Here is a 19,963-nt window from a genome sequence, read left to right on the forward strand (position 1 = left end):
CAATATCTTCTACAAATATGGGTGCGTACATTGTATTTTTGGATAACACTCTTTCTGAAATAGTGGAATTCTCTAGACCAGTAATTCTCAAAGTGTGGTCCGCGGACCACTAGTGGTCGTCCACCAAAAGATGATCTAAACTAGGCAAGTTTTTATACAATCGTCACTTATTTATGTAGATTTTTAATGCATTTGCGAAACTGTGATATCAGTTCTTGCCTTTCTGTTTTAATAACGTAAAAATGGATCGGTTGGCTAAACCACAGAGGAGTCAAAATAAAAGATCAAGCATCAACTGAAAGCAGCTAAAATCCACAGATCTATTAGTTTTGTAATGTACTAGTTTTTGTTTCATGTGTAAAATTCCTGTAATTTCAGTGATTTTGGACATTAAGGGGAACATTATTTTTTCAGTATTTTATTGTTACCATAGTTACAACCATAGACTTCATATGCCCACCACCTCAGTTTTAAACTAAGGGCTCGACATTAAGTGGGACCTAGGCTGTTACAGTATGTTTAATTGCATTTTTTTCCACACGTGCCGTTTGCTGTTCATATTAAGCTGCAACTCATTTCACATTTACTTTTTCAGAAGAAATAAAATTTATATAATAATTTCTGAACGTAGTTGCATATTAAACTTAAACTTAGCTTATCCTTCCTATTTTGTTGTTTTTGGGGGGAGTGTTGGAGTGGGATTCTGTTAGGTGGGCCTCAGAAAAAAATTGGAAGATAAAGTGGTCCTTGGGCTGAAAAAGTTTGAGAAACACTGCTCTAGACTCTTGGCCGTTGATTGTGGTTTAGTTAATATAACCCTGAGAGGCCCAAGTCTGACATCTGATGTCAATGCTCTGCTTACCCAGCAACGACTACAGTGTATCTATATTCACAGACCAAATTGAAAAAAGCATGCAAATCAATACCAATGTATGTATTGATGACAGTTTGATGTTAAATGTATCCATAGCTAGGGGTAAAAATGGTGGTGCATATAAAAAATTCTGTGATCTTGCACATAACGAGGTGATCAGGAAAAATAGGATGAATCTGTTTTGAAGCTGTGTTTCACAATTTGTCTGGCACATTTCCTGAATCCCCAAAAAATAGATGATGAATTAGTACCCATAGCTGTTGTAATGCAAAATTCAGCTCGATTTTCTGATCAGGACATGATTGGTTTCAATGATATCACCCGGTTGAGCGTATGCTGAATAGTGTTTTTTCACAGATCAAGCACTGATATGTGGGAGAAGTATATTACGAACGGGGATCATCAGTGCTTATATAGCCTATAAGGCTTGAGACTCCTAGCGAGAAATACGTTTTCTATGATTTTGAAACTTGTTACGAGTCTGGGAAGCATGTAGCATATTTTGTGTGTGCTATTACATTTGTGGGTGAAGAATTCACTGCAGAGGGTACAGACCAGGGACGTGCACAGGAATTTTTTAGGGGCAGTTGCTCTGACCTACATAAAGGCCCCCCCCCCAAAAAAAATTTTTTTAAACTCACTGCCTATATGAAGGACTGAGAATAACATGGTCTTTATTAAAATCAGCAAACATGTTTGCCTAATGCCTACTAAAAAAATTGTAGCCTAGGCTGCTTGTCTGCAAGCTGTAGCTAGCTGCTATCTGTCTGATTATTTAGGCTTAAACGTGGCAAACTCAGCCTAGATTCATAAAGATTTTAACAGAGGTGAAAAGAGTAGCCAAAAACTTTACTCAAGTAAAAGTACAAGTAACTAAATAAATAATTACTCAAGTTTAAGTAAAAAGTATGCAATGAAAATAATACTCAAGCAGCGAGTTAGATACACACACACACACGCACGCACGCACACACAGACACACACACACACACACACACACACACACACACACAAACACAAACACACACACACACACACACACACACACACACACACACACAATACAGTGGCCTCCATAAGTATCAGAACTGTAAAGACAAGATTTTTCTGTTTGCTATGGAGACCAGAAATTGGTAAGATAAATATCAGTATGTCAGAAGTTTAGAATGTCACATTTTATTAACCTTTGTTTATGTTTCAACACATACATGCTTTAACAACAAAGAACAACAGCATTAAATGCTGACTTATGTGTGTTGTACACAAATTCACACAAGTCAATCAAACTGATCCTACACATTTTATGCTTTTCATCTGTAAACAATCAGGACACAGCTCAGTGACCAATAAAAAAAAAGAATGTGACAGATTCTGTACTTTTGTCTCATGTTCATCTTTTACAGTTTTTTTTCGATTGCTAAACGCCAGTGGGCACAACTGGAGTCACATGTGCAAAACTCTAACTACAGTCTGCACAGCAGCAGTTCATGTGGACCAAACTCTAGTTCGTTTTTCATTGCTTGAACACAGTTTTCAAAACTTTACACACTTATTCCATGACTTTAACCACAACCTGCACAACACTGTGGATTTACAGCACTTTGTTCAAATGCTAACACACTGCTGTCAAAACTGTGAATCACACATTCAAAACACAATTGATTTCAGCATTGTGCCTTTCAAACACTGCTGATTGCAATTTCATATAAATATAAATTCCAATTTCATATATATCATTTATATATAATATTACCTTTCATGTACTTTAAGTTTCTACCTTTTTTCTCATTACTGTAATTCCGTAAATTACTACAGACAACTGAAGCAAACTGCTAATTTTCATTTACCCTAAAAAATTATGATGTTCTAAAAAAAATATTGTGATAAATCAATAAATAAATCATTCTTTAAAGAAAACATTACTTGGTGTGACATCACTGAAATTGTTAAAACTGTAAAGATATAAAGTTAGTATTTTGTGTATTGGTGTTTGATGTTAGTGTTTTTCCTCTCAGTGTGTTGTGAGTGACAGTGTGTGTTATCTCAGTGAGGGTTGTGTTTAGTGTTTGGCTGCACGGAGCTGTTTTGAGCCATATGTTAAGAGTTGTGCTCAGGTGACTTTTGGTAGTGCAGACTGTAGTTAGAGTTTTGCACATGTAGCTCCAGTTGTGCCCACTGTCGTTTAGCAATCGAAAAAAACTGTAATGTTTAGACATTTCTTGACTCCACAACAAACAGAAGAATACTTATGAAGGGTACAGTATGTGTAAAACTGCAACATATGTTGGTATGTTGGTATCAGTGGTCAGGCGCTAGCCTGGTTTAGGTCATATCTAACCAATTGCTATCACTTTGTTTATGTAAATGAGGAAGAGTCATATCACTCCCTGGTTAAATACGGTGTACCGCAGGGATCAGTTTTAGGTCCTATCCTGTTCTCGTTATACATGTTACCCCTAGGAGACATTATCAGGAAACATAACATAAGTTTTCACTGCTATGCGGATGATACCCAGCTTTACATCTCCTCGCATCCCAGCGAAACACACACGTTTTCTAGGCTAAAAGACTGCATTAGCGATGTTAGTGACTGGATGGCACATAACTTTCTTAAGCTCAACTCCAATAAGACAGAGGTACTTATTATTGAACCAAATCGCTACAAACATAATATGTCAGATTACAAATTGCACATAGATGGCTGTACTGTGGTGCCATCTTCCACGGTTAGGAACTTAGGTGTGATGTTCGACAGCAACTTATCCTTTGATAGTCCTATCGCCAACGTCTGCCGCACAGCATTCTTCCATCTTAGAAATATCTCAAAAATACGCCATATACTGTCTACATTTGACGCAGAGAAGCTTATTCATGCTTTTATGACCTCTAGAAAAGACTATTGTAACTCGCTACTCGGGGGATGCCATTCAAATCAGGTCAACAAGCTTCAGCTAGTTCAAAACGCTTCTGCAAGGGTACTTACTCGATCTAAGAAGTATGACCACATAAGCCCAATTCTGGCATCTTTACACTGGCTACCAGTTAAATATCGCATCCAATTTAAAATATCACTAATCACCTACAAAGCTTTAAATGGCTTAGCACCCTCATATCTTAGAGAATTACTATCAGAATACAACCCATCACGCACACTACGGTCGCAAAATTCTGGCCTATTGATTATCCCTAGACTATCAAAAGTGTCTAAAAGTGGAAGATCCTTTTCCTACTTAGCCCCTAAGCTCTGGAATGATTTACCAACCGATGTCCGAGAATCAGACACAGTCGATCATTTTAAATCTAGACTTAAAACTTTTCTCTTCAACAAAGCATTCGCATAATTTGTCTAGTAAAGGTTCTTAACTCGCAATAGTTATTTGCACGGAACAAAGCACTCACGGTCATAACACAGACCAACCAAATAAATAAATAAAAACCTTTTCTGCATGAACACTTAAAATGAATTGCATTAATTAGTTTGCCACCGTTTGCCACTGAACCTGCATTAACGACGACAGTGGGGCTTCCGGCCTTAGTCAAACGGTTTGGCACGTATGGTCGGGTTGCGATTTTGGTGCTTTCGTGTGTCTTGTGAATAGTATGCCATACAGACCCGTTTGCCACTGAACCTGCATTAACGACGACATTGGGTCCTCCAGCCTTAGTCAAACGGGTTGGTATGTATGGTCGGGTTGCGTTTTTCGCGCTTTCGTGTGTCTTGTGAATAGTATGCCATACATACCCGTTTGCCACTGAACCTGCATTAACGACGACAGTGGGGCCTCCAGCCTTAGTCAAACGGGTTGGCACGTATGGTCGGGTTGCGATTTTGGCGCTATCGTAAGTCTTATGAATAGTATGCCATACAGACCCGTTTGCCACTGAACCTGCATTAACGACGACAGTGGGGCCTCCAGCCTTAGTAAAACGGGTTGGTATGTATGGTCGGGTTGCGTTTTTCGCGCTTTCGTGTGTATTGTGAATAGTATGCCATACAGACCCGTTTGCCACTGAACCTGCATTAACGACGACAGTGGGGCCTCCAGCCTTAGTCAAACGGGTTGGCACGTATGGTCGGGTTGCGATTTTGGCGCTATCGTAAGTCTTATGAATAGTATGCCATACAGACCCGTTTGCCACTGAACCTGCATTAACGACGACAGTGGGGCTTCCGGCCTTAGTCAAACGGGTTAACACGTATGGTCGGGTTGCGATGTTTTTGGCGTTTTCTCCTGGTCCTGTAAATGGTATACAATATAGACCCGTTTGCCACTGAACCTGCATTAACGACGACAGTGGGGCTTTAGGCCTTAGTCAAACGGGTCGTCAGGTTTCATTTTCTCTTAAAGATCGGAAGGTGACCCTTATTTACCATATATACCCTCGCATTGGGCCCCCAATTTGCTAAATCCTCAACTGTGGATAACATAATTATGCCGCAATATTTAGTCTGTCTGGAACTAAGCTGAGTTAAACCACATCACTGTGTGACACTTCAATACATATGAACGGCCGCTACGCTAATACGATTTTGTTTTTCTCTCCCTGTCTCGTCCTCGACCCGAGGACGAGACAAACAGACCCAGTCCCGGTAGATGTGAAAGTTGGCACACCTCTGATCTACTGGCTGTCCTTCAACGTTATGCCCAGCTGATACCTGACCAACGATCACCGGCAGAACCGCTTAATCTCCGCTAAATCTCCATTTCCGTTCTCCCAAGGGTTTTTCCCTCCTAGGACTTATTTTTCCTCGGATAAAAGCCCGGGGTTTTTTTTCTCCTAGGTGGTTTTTCACCCCGGGGAGGCAGCCTTTTTGGGCTTTACCTAGCTTCCTCTTCTATACGTTGCTTTAGTAATACGTGCAATTATAATATTGAGTCATAGCCGCAGCAAATTTAACTGCTCATGCTATCATGTATTTTGTTGTGCTATCTGTCGTTTTCTGTGCTTTTCACTGCTTCTATTTATGTAAAGCTGCTTTGAAACAATTGACTTTTGTGAAAAGCGCTATATAAATAAAATTGAATTGAATTGAATTGAACATACACAAACAGTACAGAAAAAAGAATACAAACACAGAATAGACAAGCATTTCAAATTAACAAATTAACTCTAGTCTCAATGTTGATGTAGCTTATAGCTGAAATATCAGACAAGTAAACTGACAACAGTTTTGCATATGTATAAAGTTAGAAATCTCCTATGGTCTGAGGACATTGACAGTTTACACTTACATAAAAATGATTTTAGACAAAACTCATGTTTTCTTACGTTGTCATGTCACGTCACGTGTGTTTTGTGAGGATCACTTACATCATATACAGTACAGTATACAGCGAATCAGACGTCAATCATCGATGGATTTTCTTCAATCTGTGCTACAATGCTTCTAGAGGTTGCACGCGTTTAACTGTGTCTGACGACGAACAGGTCGCGTGTATGTAATGGCGGGTACATGTGTAAAGTTTTGCTTTTAGTTAAAAGATTGGTAAATTCATTTCCACGTCACCCAACACTGGTTATATTCTGCGTGCTTATGAGTAAAACAGCTTCGAACGATTCAGTTTTTGCAGCGATCTGAACAATTCATTCAAACTGATTCGCGAACCAATTTAAAACTTTGGCCCATTCGCTTTGTAAAGAATCGACTCAAAAGACTCGTTTATTTGCAACACTTTGTAAGGAATCGACTCAAACGAGTCATTAATTCGCGAATACGCCAGAAACACAAGATAGCAATTTAAAAATAAAATACAAATTTCATAATTAATTAAAATACAGTAACGAAGGATCGCTGCATAGTGTAAATAAAGTAAAAGTACAATTTATTTTTTTCCACCTCGGAAGGGCAACTTGAGTCGAGAAGGGCATATGGGCAGTTGCCCTGGCAACCTGAGCAACCCCCCTGTGCACGTCCCTGGTACAGACTGTAGCTAAACTTGTTCAAGATTCAGACATCCTCATTATAAGAATTATATGTGGGTTGCCCACAATGCTTCTGGCTTTGACAACTTTATACTTTTGGAATATTTCACAAAAGTAGGGCTTACTCTTAAAATTACTATGCAAGGATGTTGTTTGATTTTAATGATCGATGACCGCTTCAAACAAAGGTATATCAACAATTTTTAATTCCTTCCCATGCGTCTAGCCAAGACTGCATCTGCCTTGAGTCTGACCTGTGCAGAGAAGGGATATTTTCCACATCACTTTAACAGGGTGGAGAATGAAAACTACATAGGTCCATATCCGGACAAACAAATGTACGGATGTGACTCTATGTCAGAGCAGGAAAAAGAACAGTTTGATGAGTGGTACAAAACAGTTGTCAGTGCGGTGTTTGACTTGAAAAAAGAGCTTGCATTGTATGGCAAGAATGATGTTGTTTTTTTGAGAGAAGCGTGCATAAAGTATTGACCCATTCAGATACACCACGCTAGCTGCTTGTTGTATGGCCGTGTACATAACCCACTACTTGCCAAAAGATATACTAGCTCTGACCCATAGCAATGCTTATGTGGTTTAACACAAAGCATACTCAAGCACTGCATGAAAAGAGCTGTATACGGACAAATACGGAATGGGAAATCCCTGCTAAACTTTAGGTTTGCCAGATTTTTGAGGCAGAGTGCTTGGAAAGGTAATACAACAAAGTAAACTCGTGAAACATCCAGAAACCTTAAGTTTGTGGATGTATGTAGGAACTGGTGGAAGTTTCCAGGAATCCTTACAGCTGGTTGTGAGGAGGGGTGGGTGTGAGGTGTGAACGGCTTTTTATATGTTAATGACCCACAGGTAGAGGTGTCTTCTTTGTTTTCAGAGCTGAGTGGGGTGGGGGGTTAACCATGTCTCTTTAAGACAGCACATACAGTATTGGGGTACATAAAAACTGTGTTTTCTAAATACGTTTATTATTAATATAATTTAATTAGTCTATTTAAGAAACTAAGCATCATTCAAAATAACTAAAATTCAATGGACACAATTACCATTTTAATATTTTGTCTCTGACTCAAGAGAAATGCAACAAATGTTATTTCAGAATATATATTTCCAACACTTTGAAAACATGTCTCCAACTGCCCTAGGTCAGAATATTGTGCACCTATGTCTCAATGCTGCATACATCGTTTAAAAGAAGCCGTTCAAATGACATCATGTAACTCATTTTTGCTAGCTAGGATGTTGATAAATTAGTCAGTGAAATGGAAAGCTGCTTATTTTTGCTGATGTCTCATGATTTGAAGTTCACTGTTTCTATTGTTATTATAATTCTACCCTAACATTTCATTAAATCTTTTAAAATAGAAACAAAAATATCAATAGACAGGTCCATAATCTAAAAGACAGTCTTTCACATGTGGATGCAAAACATGTTGGGTGAAACAGACTGACAAACTCGGGTAAACATATCTGCAGATGCCTGTCAGCTACTGTACTTCTAGGCCAGAGGTGCCCAAAGTTGGACCACAAAAGACCTTTAATTTTTTTTATGTTTCATGCATACTTGAAGGTGTATAAAATGCATCACGAAACTTAATGAACTCGGGTACTATAGGCTAAAAATGAAGAGGTTGCGGCAGTGGCAAACAGAGAAAAAGATATTTAAAATTGATTGGCAAAACGATTTCTTTTTTCTACAAAAAGCCTTGGAAAATAAAACTGCATTAGTTATGCATAAACAGAGTAATGTTTGCTTATTTATTTTTAAAATATTAGAAAATTATAAATTATAAATTAGGGGTTATCAGGGCAACTTTAATTTTAATATAACACAACAACAACATTTACTTTTTGGCCCTTGTAAGGAAAATGTTTGGGCACCAATGAATGTTCTAGTCTATCTGAGGAGGTAACTTTTAGCATATGATAATGCATGCTTGCACAAAGTCAGACCACATATTATAATGTTTGTCTTCAATCAATCAATGTAAACAAAAGAGATGGGGACTTTATAATATAATAAGGGTCCATATATCACAGTGAAAAAAGACATACATGTATTTTTACTTTAACATGAACTAATGCTGAGTTACAGCATATCCTAATCATAAACTATTGAAGAGTCATCATTAACTACGACATGACATGTTTTTCATTGTTAGTTAATGCAGTCATTTACAATAAATTAATTTGAGTTCATGTTGTAGTTAAGTAAGTTCAGTAAGTTACATGTCTTAACTCAGCATTAGTTTATATTTACTTATATTTAAGTAAGAATTCATTTAGGTATACGTTCAATGTTTCCAATGATGAGCAGTTAATCCACTAAACCCAGAGATAATTTAAAGAGTTTTGTATTTCATCAAGAAGGTGCTGATTCACAAAGATTTTATATTTAAAATCTGAGCATCATTCAAAATAACTGTTAACATGTTTGTCAACTAAACATGTTTTGTAAACGTAATAAACTTTATAAAAATATTTTTAATTTTTTATTAATAATCAAGTATAAAGAACAATGCATAGTGTGAAAATGCGGATTATAAAAAAAAATATATTAAAGAAAAGGACTACATTTCCCAGAATGCACCTGCACCCACTCATCTGACTGCCCCCACCCTTCAGGTGCGACTGCTCAACCAATGGGCTTGACGGGAAAATTCAAAATCGCGAACCGTTACTGCCTGGACTACTCCGTCTCTTATTTGTTTGTTTGCTCATCAACAGTAAGGTAAGTTTGATTTAATTCATTTGTCTGCATCGCGCTGATCGGTTGCCTATTTGTTCATATTATGTTATTTACTATGATTCGTTTTTGTTTTTATACTAGAACTGTTTGAATTTAAAGCACAAACAGTAAAACATTAAGGTTATACGTGGTACACAGCGGTAAACATGAGGTTAGAAATACGCGAAGTAACATTCAAACCGGGCTGTTAAAAGAATCAATTCGATGTTTTTAAATTTTTAAAAACAAAACTTTAAAGAAGCCAAGATGAGACGTTATTTTATTAAAACAAACAAAACAAAAGTAACTCGTGTGTTTGAAATGTTAGCAGCTAGCAAGTGTCTCTCTGCTATTTTAAATGATACAGACGCTCTTTTGTTGTTTTAAAAGCTCATTCAGTTATGGTAGATGCTGCTTATTTTTCAAGACTTTATTCAAGACAAGTTTTAATAGCTTTATATTGATTTGTAACAAAGCCAGCTTCACTTTAAGAGAACCTAGATGCTTATTGTAAAGAAGCTTGGAGTCATAATATATTTAAACGTTATATGTTTGCTGTTCTTCATCTTTTTAAATATGAAGTCTATACATGTTTGTGTTTACAGAGGTCATGTACACTGTGGTCAACTTTGTGGACGATGAAGAGGTTTCTGGGTAAAGATGATGTATGTTTAATCATTCAATGATTACATTAAATTAAAATCAAACATGTTAAATAGTAAACGGATGTATTGTGATGTGATTTTAATTTTTAATTCTGTGTTTGCCAGAGAAATATAATGAAGTAACAGTGAAAGCTAAAACATCAGCCTGATCCAGACACTGAAGAAATTGATGTCACTGCAATCTGGCCAAAATGATGTAAGTTTAATAATTAAATTATTAAATTAAAGAGGTTAAATCGTAAATAGATGTGTTATGATGTATGTGATTCTATTTTTTTTTATTCTGTGTTTGATAGACAACTATATTGAAGTAGCCTACTGTAATGAAGCTGCAGAACAACACAGAGACTCTGAGGACATCAACACAGAAAATGAAGTAAGAAGATGTATATTAAGAAGTTCTTTGATCATATATTGTTGTATCTTTGTACAGTTTAATGCAGTGGTTCTTAACGTTATTCCTGGAGACCCACTGCTTTGCACATTTTGTATGTCTCCCTGATTTAACACACCTGATTCAAATCATCAGCTCATTAGAAGGGATCTCCATGAACTGAACTACGTCTGTCAGATAAAAGAGATATACAAAACATGCAGGGCAGTGGGCCTCCAGGAATTACGTTAAGAACCACTGGTTTAATGTAAACTTTCTAAAATGTACAACTTTAATTCTATGTCATTTGATTTGTCGTGTGTGTGTAACGTATACGTATATGTGTATTAGTATTATGCCAAATACTTATATGTTCTTTTATATTTCCAAAGGGCTCCAAAGAGATGTCTGTCCAGATGAGGGTGCATCAACGTTACCTTTGCTGACAAGTATATGCTTTACAATGTAAAACCTAACAGTTAACTTAACTCAAACCATTTAAGGAAATCGGTTGCCTTAACCCATTAAGTTTTAAAAAACATACATTTGAGTACTGTGAACTTAAGTCTTGTGCAATTATGCACTTATATTTAGTTAGTGTGAACTTAAATATAAGTGCATAACTGTATGTGACTCAATTTGTTTAAGTTCACAGTACTCAAATCTATGTGTTTTAAAACTTAAATGGTTTAATGCAACCGGTTTTCTTAAATGGTTTGAGTTTAGTTAACTTTTATTTTTTACAGTGAGAAATTCTTGAATAATTCCAAGACCGAGCTCTGCAATTGAATCTACACTGCAAAAAATCAGTTTCTAAATTGGGATTTTTATCTTGTTTTTAGTAGAAAAACTAAAAATTCTTAAATCAAGATGTATTTTCTTGATGAGCAAAATTACCTAAGAAAATGTCTAGTTTTTAGACAAAAATATACAATTTAAGTAAATTTGTGCCTAAACAAGCAAAAATATCTAACAATGGGGTGAGAAAATTGTGCTTGAATTAAGTTTTTTATTTCTCACACCATTGGCAGATATTTTTGCTTGTTTTAAGCACAAATTCACTTAAATTGTGTGCATTTATTTATTTTGTCTAAAACTAGACTTATTTTCTTAGGTCATTTTGTTCATCAAGAAAAATCATTTTAATTTAAATAATATTTCTACTGAAAACGAGACAAAAATACTATGTAAGAGAGTCATTTTTTGCAGTGTAGGACTGATTTCTTAAAGCAAGATCAGTATAGTTGTTGTTCATTTTATTTAGATATTTACTACATTACAGTGGCAGCTGGTGACTTCTTTTTTTGTGAGCACTCGATGCAAAGTTTGTCACAACATGTATATAGCCAGTCATTTGTGTGGTTCCCAATTTCAAAATATGTGTTCTGCGTGTATGTGCATCACGTGTTTTGACTAAACACGTGATGCACATGGTTTACATGAAGCAACAAACACATTTTAAAAACACAAGTAACACACATGACACTCCGAACACTTATTTTGAATTTGCACCCCTCGGATGAGCAGTCACGAGCCGCCACTGCTACGTTACATTGTACTGCTTTGAATGTAGTTTTCATTGTTGCTTTTATTTTGTTTTATTTTACTCTAATATTGCTTTCTCTGTCTGTATATTTATGAGTTTAAATAGTATTGTTTATGTATGCAACTTTTAATATTTGTGTATAATATTATTTTGTGATTGTGACAATTGTGAATTGTTCAGTTTTTTATTAAATAAACATTTCAAACTCAATTCAAGTTTTTTATTTTTTTAAGGGTTTTGGGGTATATATATATATATATATATATATATATATATATTATAGTGGGTGGGGGATTGTAGTCTATCTGCATAGCAGGCAAATAACCAATCAAGTCACTAAGCTATGAGGGCTTGGGTTGGGCTTAATACAAAGTGTAACCAATCATATAATCTCAAATGGAAAGTTTCAAAGTTGTGTCCCAATAGTTGTCAGAGTTTTGAGAGGGGGTTTTAAAAGCAACCAATCAGTGTTGAGATTAAACACCAATGGGGACACTAGAATTGTGCAAAGGTGTGAAATCCCAGAACCTCTGCAGGTGTGAAAATGTCCCCTGACAAAATCTTCAATGGGATTATTTACCATGGCAACAAATGGCTGCATATACCACAGGAATATCCCATCAGCAAGATACATCCGAATTGGTATCATTACGGGAGTTTCCTAACTTGGTGGAATTAGAAGTTTAACCTCAGTGGAACTAGTAGATACCTCCGAAAATCAGTGGTGTTTACAGGAGTTTCCTAGTACGGATACACCTCTTTTCATGCAGTGAAGCATCTTCACTGAATGGCTTGAATGTGTCAAAAAAATCACGATATTGTAGATGTTCGACATGTGTTAAACCATGCCGAAGTGACATTTGGTAAATACCATGTCGACATATTTTTTGAAAAAGGAGGACAAAGATTTTTGTCTATAAATGGCTGGCTGTTTTTGGCACGGTCATTCATGCACATTTATGGATTATGATTTACATAATATGTCAAAATTGACACATGGTACCCACAGAAAACAGTTTAAGGAAAAAATTAAGATTTTGGAAAAGGAGTAAGGGTTTAATGTGGATGTGATGTGGGAGTGTGAATGGAACACTGCTAAAAAGAATGACTCTACTGTAATAGCGTCTATGCAGACATATACACCCCAAGGTTGAAACCACACGATGCTCTATTTTGGGGACGCATAGAAGCTGCTCCATATGTTAATTTTAAAAGTCTGTACCCAATCTGTCAGGCCAAAAGTGTTATCCAATAGGGCACTCCCAGATAATTTTTTGATTAGATCTACATCATGTAGTCACACAGATGAGGAACGCTCCTTATTAGGCTGCTGGGTCAGTATTGAGTTGTTAAAAGCTATTGAGAAAAGCTATGTTGTGACAAAAGTGGACGAGGTACGGCATTTCCCTCAGCTATCAGAATCCTTGTTTTATGAATATGTTAAAACATTTTTACAAGAGGCCAGCTGTTTCCCTGCACACGTTGTGACAGATGAGGACAAAGAACCATACATTGCTGATTACTTTGAGAAAGAGGGGATAAAACTGGATCTTGAGAAGATGAGCCTGCGATTGAGTTTGTATCTTGTGGTCCAAAAACATATGCCTACCGTACAGCAAAAGGGTGTACCGTGTTAAAGGCCAAGGGCATAGTCCAGAATTACACAAATGATCAAAACAGACACTCTGATTGGCCTTGTCCATAATTATGTTAATGGGGTGATGCTGACAGACACGTGCTGGCACACGCTGACTGTGTTGTAAGGGATAGAAATCACTTTACACTCCACAACAGAACAGTTGTGAAAAAGTTCAAAGTTGTTCACAACTAACGTGTTCTGCTCCTGACACCACTACGATTCCATATGGATTCTTACAACGTTTTTGGTCATAGAGGTGTACCTGATGCTAAAGAATTTGACCACAGTTTGCAACATCCGTTCTCTTTAATTCTAACGGGCCCCTCAAACAGTGGGAAATCATTCTTTGTTAAAATGTTATTGCAAAATGCTGTAAATATGATTTCTGAAAAGTTTGAAAACATTGTAATAATATTTGAATGTTGGCAAAAAAAATTATGAGGAAATATCAAAAATGCACAAAATTTTGAATGATGATCATTTGTTTCCAATTGAAAAAAACATCTGATTCTAGATGATGTCATGCACGATGCGTCTGGAAAATCGAAGTGGCAAAGGCATTCACGCAGTATGTGAATCACAGAAACTTGAGCGTTATTTATATTGTACAGAATTTATTTTGACAGGGAAAGTCCAGCAGGACCATAGCCATAAACACAAATTATCTGATTCTATTTAAAAACCCCAGAGACACAAATCAGGTCATGGTTCTAGCCAGACAGATGTACCCAGATGTAAAAAACTAATATTTTATGGATGCTTACAGAACAAAGACACGACCCATAATCCTTTTGGGTACCTCATGATTGATTATAAAGAAAAAACACAAGAGCAATATCGTCTCAGAACAGATTTGCTTTCACATCATTCTGTGGTGTAAATCCAGAAAAGAAAACAGAGAAAGTGATGAATTTGTCTTTATAGAAACCTCCCTCTTTTAAAATTACTATTAAAAGCACCCCCAAACAGAGACAGATTATTCTACAATCTGATAAAGATGATTTCGTTGTAACATTGTGCGAGCTGGCTCTTAGGGTGTTTTCACACATACACTGTTAAGGTCGGCCCAAATGACGTGTCGGTCCGAGTACGCTTCGTTTGGGTCAGTGTGAACACAGCAGCCGCACTCTGGTGCGCACTAAACGGCCGCTCCGAGACTGCTCTAAACAGGTGGTCTCGGAGCAGCTGCCGCCAAACTCTGGTACGACCCATCTGTGGTGTGAACGCTGCTCGACCTTGAGCCGAACCAAATACAGGAAGTTCTCCACATATTTGATCCACTGGGCTTACATTGCGATGTGAGCCGGGTGTTATATTGTGGGTTAACAACAAACATGGCAATCTTGGTCCACTGCAGAGATTCACTGTCTCCTGGATGTTTGAGCTGATGATTTTATATATGCACAGCTGTCCTCCACAAACAAAAATAGTGCTGTCTCCTTGAGAAGGGCTTTTAATAGAACAGTTGCACAATTTCGCGTTAAAGCAAAGAGACTTTGCAAAGACGTGCATCGTTTATCCCCATATCTTGCTAGCCTCGCTCTTCCTGTCAGGTTGTCGTGGAAACGTTGTAAGGGTTGTGTCTGTCATGTTCTTTGTAATTATTTGCTCTTTGTCTTGCCCTGTTTATGTTCCTTATTTTGTCTGATGTTAACCGTGTTTACCTATGTACTCTGATTAGTGTCTTGCTTGTATCTCCCTGTATTCATTATCGTTTCTGCCTATTTGTTACCATAGTTACTCATTACTTTCACGTCCTCCCTTGTTACTCATTGTCATAGTGATTTATTGTTTCAGCATTTCTATTGGTCATTTTTTTGTTTATATTCAATTCCTGTTCCCCTGTCTTGTTGCGGTTCATTGTGTATGTTATGTACATGTTACGGTGTGTTCTCGGATTTTCGTGTCTGTATTTGTCATACCTTGCTGTTTAATTAAAAATACACTGGTCTGTCTTTTGCTCTTCTGCCTCCTGTGATGTTTTTCAAGCTCCTGAGGTTGAGCCATCGGACTCACCGGTTTAACCTCCTGTCACAGTTAAGGGGTCCGAACTTGAGAATCTCACCCATCCTGTCACAAGTCAAGCTTCTGTCACATTTGAGCCACCTGAGTCACAAAGGACACGCGAGTCAACTGAGCCCCCTGAGCTCCCTGAAAGGGCTGAGATGGTTAATCCTGAATTCCCCGTTTCATGTAGGTCAGCTAGTACGGTCTCGCTTAAGCTCCATGAAACCTCTACTCAGTCTAACTCGACTCATGTCGAACTCTCTGTTATGCTTAGCGTGTCTGATTTTGAACTTTGTGCCCTGTCTGTTACGGCCAGTGATGAGCTCTCTGCATTGTCTAACTTGACTGACTTTGAACTCTGTGTCCCAAATAAGATGAACAGTTACGAACTCTTTGCCCAGGACAAGATTACTGGTGTTGAACCCTCTGCCACTGTTCGCCACTGACTCCAGCGTTATTATGGGTTCTAGCTGGTCTGTGGACTCAGTCTCTGCCCACGGCTCCACCCTGGCCTCAGTCTCTGCCCGCGGCTCCGCCCTGGACTCGGTCTATGCCCGCGGCTCCGCCCTGGACTCGGTCTCTGCCCGCGGCTCTGCCCCGGACTCAGTCTCTGCCTGCGGCTCCGCCCTGGTGTTGATTATGGTTTCTGGTCATTTGTTGGCCCTCCGTCCCTCCCCCGTTCCGCCTCCACTCCACCTCCCACCTGGACTCTTGCTTTATTGCTTGTTTGGTTCGTCTGGTAGCCGTCTCTTAAGGGTTGTGTCTGTCATGTTCTTTGTAATTATTTGCTCTTTGTCTTGCCCTGTTTATGTTCCTTATTTTGTCTGATGTTAAGGGTGTTTACTTATGTACTCTGATTAGTGTCTTGCTTGTATCTCCCTGTATTCATTATCGTTTCTGCCTATTTGTTACCATAGTTACTCATTACTTTCACGCCCTTCCTTGTTACTCGTTGTCACAGTGATTTACTGTTTCAGCATTTCTATTGGTCATTGTTTTTTTATATTCAATTCCTGTTCCCCTGTCTTGTTGCGGTTCATTGTTCAATTCAATTTTATTTATATAGCGCTTTTCACAAAAGTCAATTGTTTCAAAGCAGCTTTACATAAATATAAGCAGTGAAAAGCACAGAAAAACGACAGATAGCACAACAAAATACATGATAGCATAAGCAGTTAAATTTGCTGCGGCTATGACTCAATATTATAAGTGCACGTATTACTAAAGTAACGTCTAGAAGAGGAAGCTAAGTAAAGCCCAAAAAGGCTGCCTCCCGGGGTGAAAAACCCCCTAGGAGAAAAAAAACCCCAGGCTTTTATCCGAGGAAAAATAAGTCCTAGGAGGGAAAAACCCTTGGGAGAACGGATAAGGAGATTTAGCGGAGATTAAGCGGGTTCTGCCGGTGATCGTTGGTCAGGCATCAGCTGGGCATCACGTTGAAGGATGGCCAGTAGATCAGAGGTGTGCCGACTTTCACAACTACCGGGACTGGGTCTGTTTGTCTCGTTGTCCTTGGGTCGAGGACGAGACAGGGAGAGAAAAACAAAATCGTATTAGCGTAGCGGCCGTTCATATGTATTGAAGTGTCACACAGTGATGTGGTTTAACTCAGCTTAGTTCCAGACAGACTAACTATTGCGGCATAATTATATTATCCACAGTTGAGGATTTAGCAAATTGGGGGCCCAATGCGAGGGTATATATGGTAAATAAGGGTCACCTTCCGATCTTTAAGAGAAAATGAAACCTGACGACCCGTTTGACTAAGGCCTAAAGCCCCACTGTCATCGTTAATGCAGGTTCAGTGGCAAACGGGTCTATATTGTATACCATTTACAGGACCAGGAGAAAACGCCAAAACATCGCAACCCGACCATACGTGCTAACCCGTTTGACTAAGGCCGGAAGCCCCACTGTCGTCGTTAATGCAGGTTCAGTGGCAAACGGGTATGTATGGCATCCTATTCACAAGACTTACGATAGCGCCAAAATCGCAACCCGACCATACGTGCCAACCCGTTTGACTAAAGCTGGAGGCCCCACTGTCGTCGTTAATGCAGGTTCAGTGGCAAACGGGTCGGTATGGCATACTATTCACAAGACACATGAAAGCACCAAAATCGCAACCCAACCATACGTGCCAAACCGTTTGACTAAGGCCGGAAGCCCCACTGTCATCGTTAATGCAGGTTCAGTGGCAAACGGGTCTGTATTGTATACCATTAACAGGACCAGGAGAAAACGCCAAAACATCGCAACCCGACCATACGTGCTAACCCGTTTGACTAAGGCCGGAAGCCCCACTGTCGTCGTTAATGCAGGTTCAGTGGCAAACGGGTATGTATGGCATACTATTCATAAGACTTACGATAGCGCCAAAATCGCAACCCGACCATACGTGCCAACCCGTTTGACTAAGGCTGGAGGCCCCACTGTCGTCGTTAATGCAGGTTCAGTGGCAAATGGGTCGGTATGGCATACTATTCACAAGACACATGAAAGCACCAAAATCGCAACCCAACCATATGTGTCAAACCGTTTGACTAAGGCCGGAAGCCCCACTGTCATCGTTAATGCAGGTTCAGTGGCAAACGGTGGCAAACCATTTAATGCAATTCATTTTAGGTGTTCGTGCAGAAAAGGTTTTTATTTATTTATTTGGTTGGTCTGTGTTATGACCGTGAGTGCTTTGTTCCGTAAAAATAACTATTGCGAGTTAAGAACCTTTACTAGACAAATTATGCAAATGCTTTGTTGAAGAGAAAAGTTTTAAGTCTAGATTTAAATAGATTATCTAGGGATAATCAATAGACCAGAATTTTGCGACCGTAGTGTGCGTGATGTATTGTATTCTGATAGTAATTCTCTAAGATATGAGGGTACTAAGCCATTTAAAGCTTTGTAGGTGATTAGTGATATTTTAAATTGGATGCGATATTTAACTGGTAGCCAGTGTAAAGATGCCAGAATTGGGCTTATGTGGTCATACTTCTTAGATCGAGTAAGTACCCTTGCAGAAGCGTTTTGAACTAGCTGAAGCTTGTTGACCTGATTTGAATGGCATCCCTCGAGTAACGAGTTACAATAGTCTATTCTAGAGGTCATAAAAGCGTGAATAAGCTTCTCTGCGTCAGATGTAGACAGTATATGGCGTATTTTTGAGATATTTCTAAGATGGAAGAATGCTGTGCGGCAGACGTTGGCGATAGGACTATCAAAGGATAAGTTGCTGTCGAACATCACACCTAAGTTCCTAACCGTGGAAGATGGCACCACAGTACAGCCATGTATGTGCAATTTGTAATCTGACATATTATGTTTGTAGCGATTTGGTTCAATAATAATTATCTCTGTCTTATTGGAGTTGAGCTTAAGAAAGTTATGTGCCATCCAGTCACTAACATCGCTAATGCAGTCTTTTAGCTTAGAAAACGTGTGTGTTTCGCTGGGATGCGAGGAGATGTAAAGCTGGGTATCAACCGCATAGCAGTGAAAACTTATGTTATGTTTCCTGATAATGTCTCCTAGGGGTAACATGTATAACGAGAACAGGATAGGACCTAAAACTGATCCCTGCGGTACACCGTATTTAACCAGAGAGAGATATGACTCTTCCTCATTTACATAAACAAAGTGATAGCGATTGGTTAGATATGACCTAAACCAGGCTAGCGCCTGACCACTGATACCAACATAGTTTTCTAGTCTATTGAGTAAGATTGTGTGATCTATTGTGTCAAAGGCTGCACTAAGGTCTAGTAATATAAGAATTGAGATTTCACCATGATCGGATGTTAATAGGAGGTCATTTGTAACTCTAAGCAACGCTGTCTCTGTGCTATGGTGGGGCCTGAATCCTGATTGGAACTTTTCATATGTACTATTATTTGTCAAGAATGTGCATAACTGGCTTGCCACTACCTTTTCTAATATTTTCGAAAGAAAAGGGAGATTTGAGATTGGTCTAAAGTTATTAAGCTCTCCTTGATCAAGCTGTGGTTTTTTAATCAGCGGCTTAATAACTGCTAGTTTGAAAGCTGTTGGAACGTATCCTATTTCTAGCGATGAGTTAAAGATATTTAGAACCGGGGTTGACACTACAGGGAATACCTCTTTAAGTAGTTTTGTGGGAACGGGGTCTAATATACAGGACGATGATTTGGATGATGTGACTAGTTTAGAGAGCTC

At 38.5% G+C, this 19,963-nt stretch overlaps 1 protein-coding gene and 1 long non-coding RNA gene across 9 annotated transcripts in view; one reads left to right on the plus strand and one right to left on the minus strand.

Moving 5' to 3' along the window:
* The window catches only part of pamr1b (peptidase domain containing associated with muscle regeneration 1b), a 205,704-nt gene that overhangs the window by 84,652 nt on the left and 101,089 nt on the right, over positions 1-19,963 (minus strand). The window lies entirely within an intron of this gene.
* Positions 9,490-11,128, plus strand: LOC141281466 (uncharacterized). Its single transcript, XR_012335797.1, has 5 exons — positions 9,490-9,548; positions 10,151-10,210; positions 10,316-10,406; positions 10,507-10,586; positions 10,976-11,128. It is a non-coding gene; the product is annotated as an uncharacterized lncRNA (long non-coding RNA).

The sequence above is a fragment of the Paramisgurnus dabryanus genome, chromosome 23, assembly GCF_030506205.2.
Source record: "Paramisgurnus dabryanus chromosome 23, PD_genome_1.1, whole genome shotgun sequence".
Lineage (NCBI taxonomy): Eukaryota > Metazoa > Chordata > Actinopteri > Cypriniformes > Cobitidae > Paramisgurnus > Paramisgurnus dabryanus.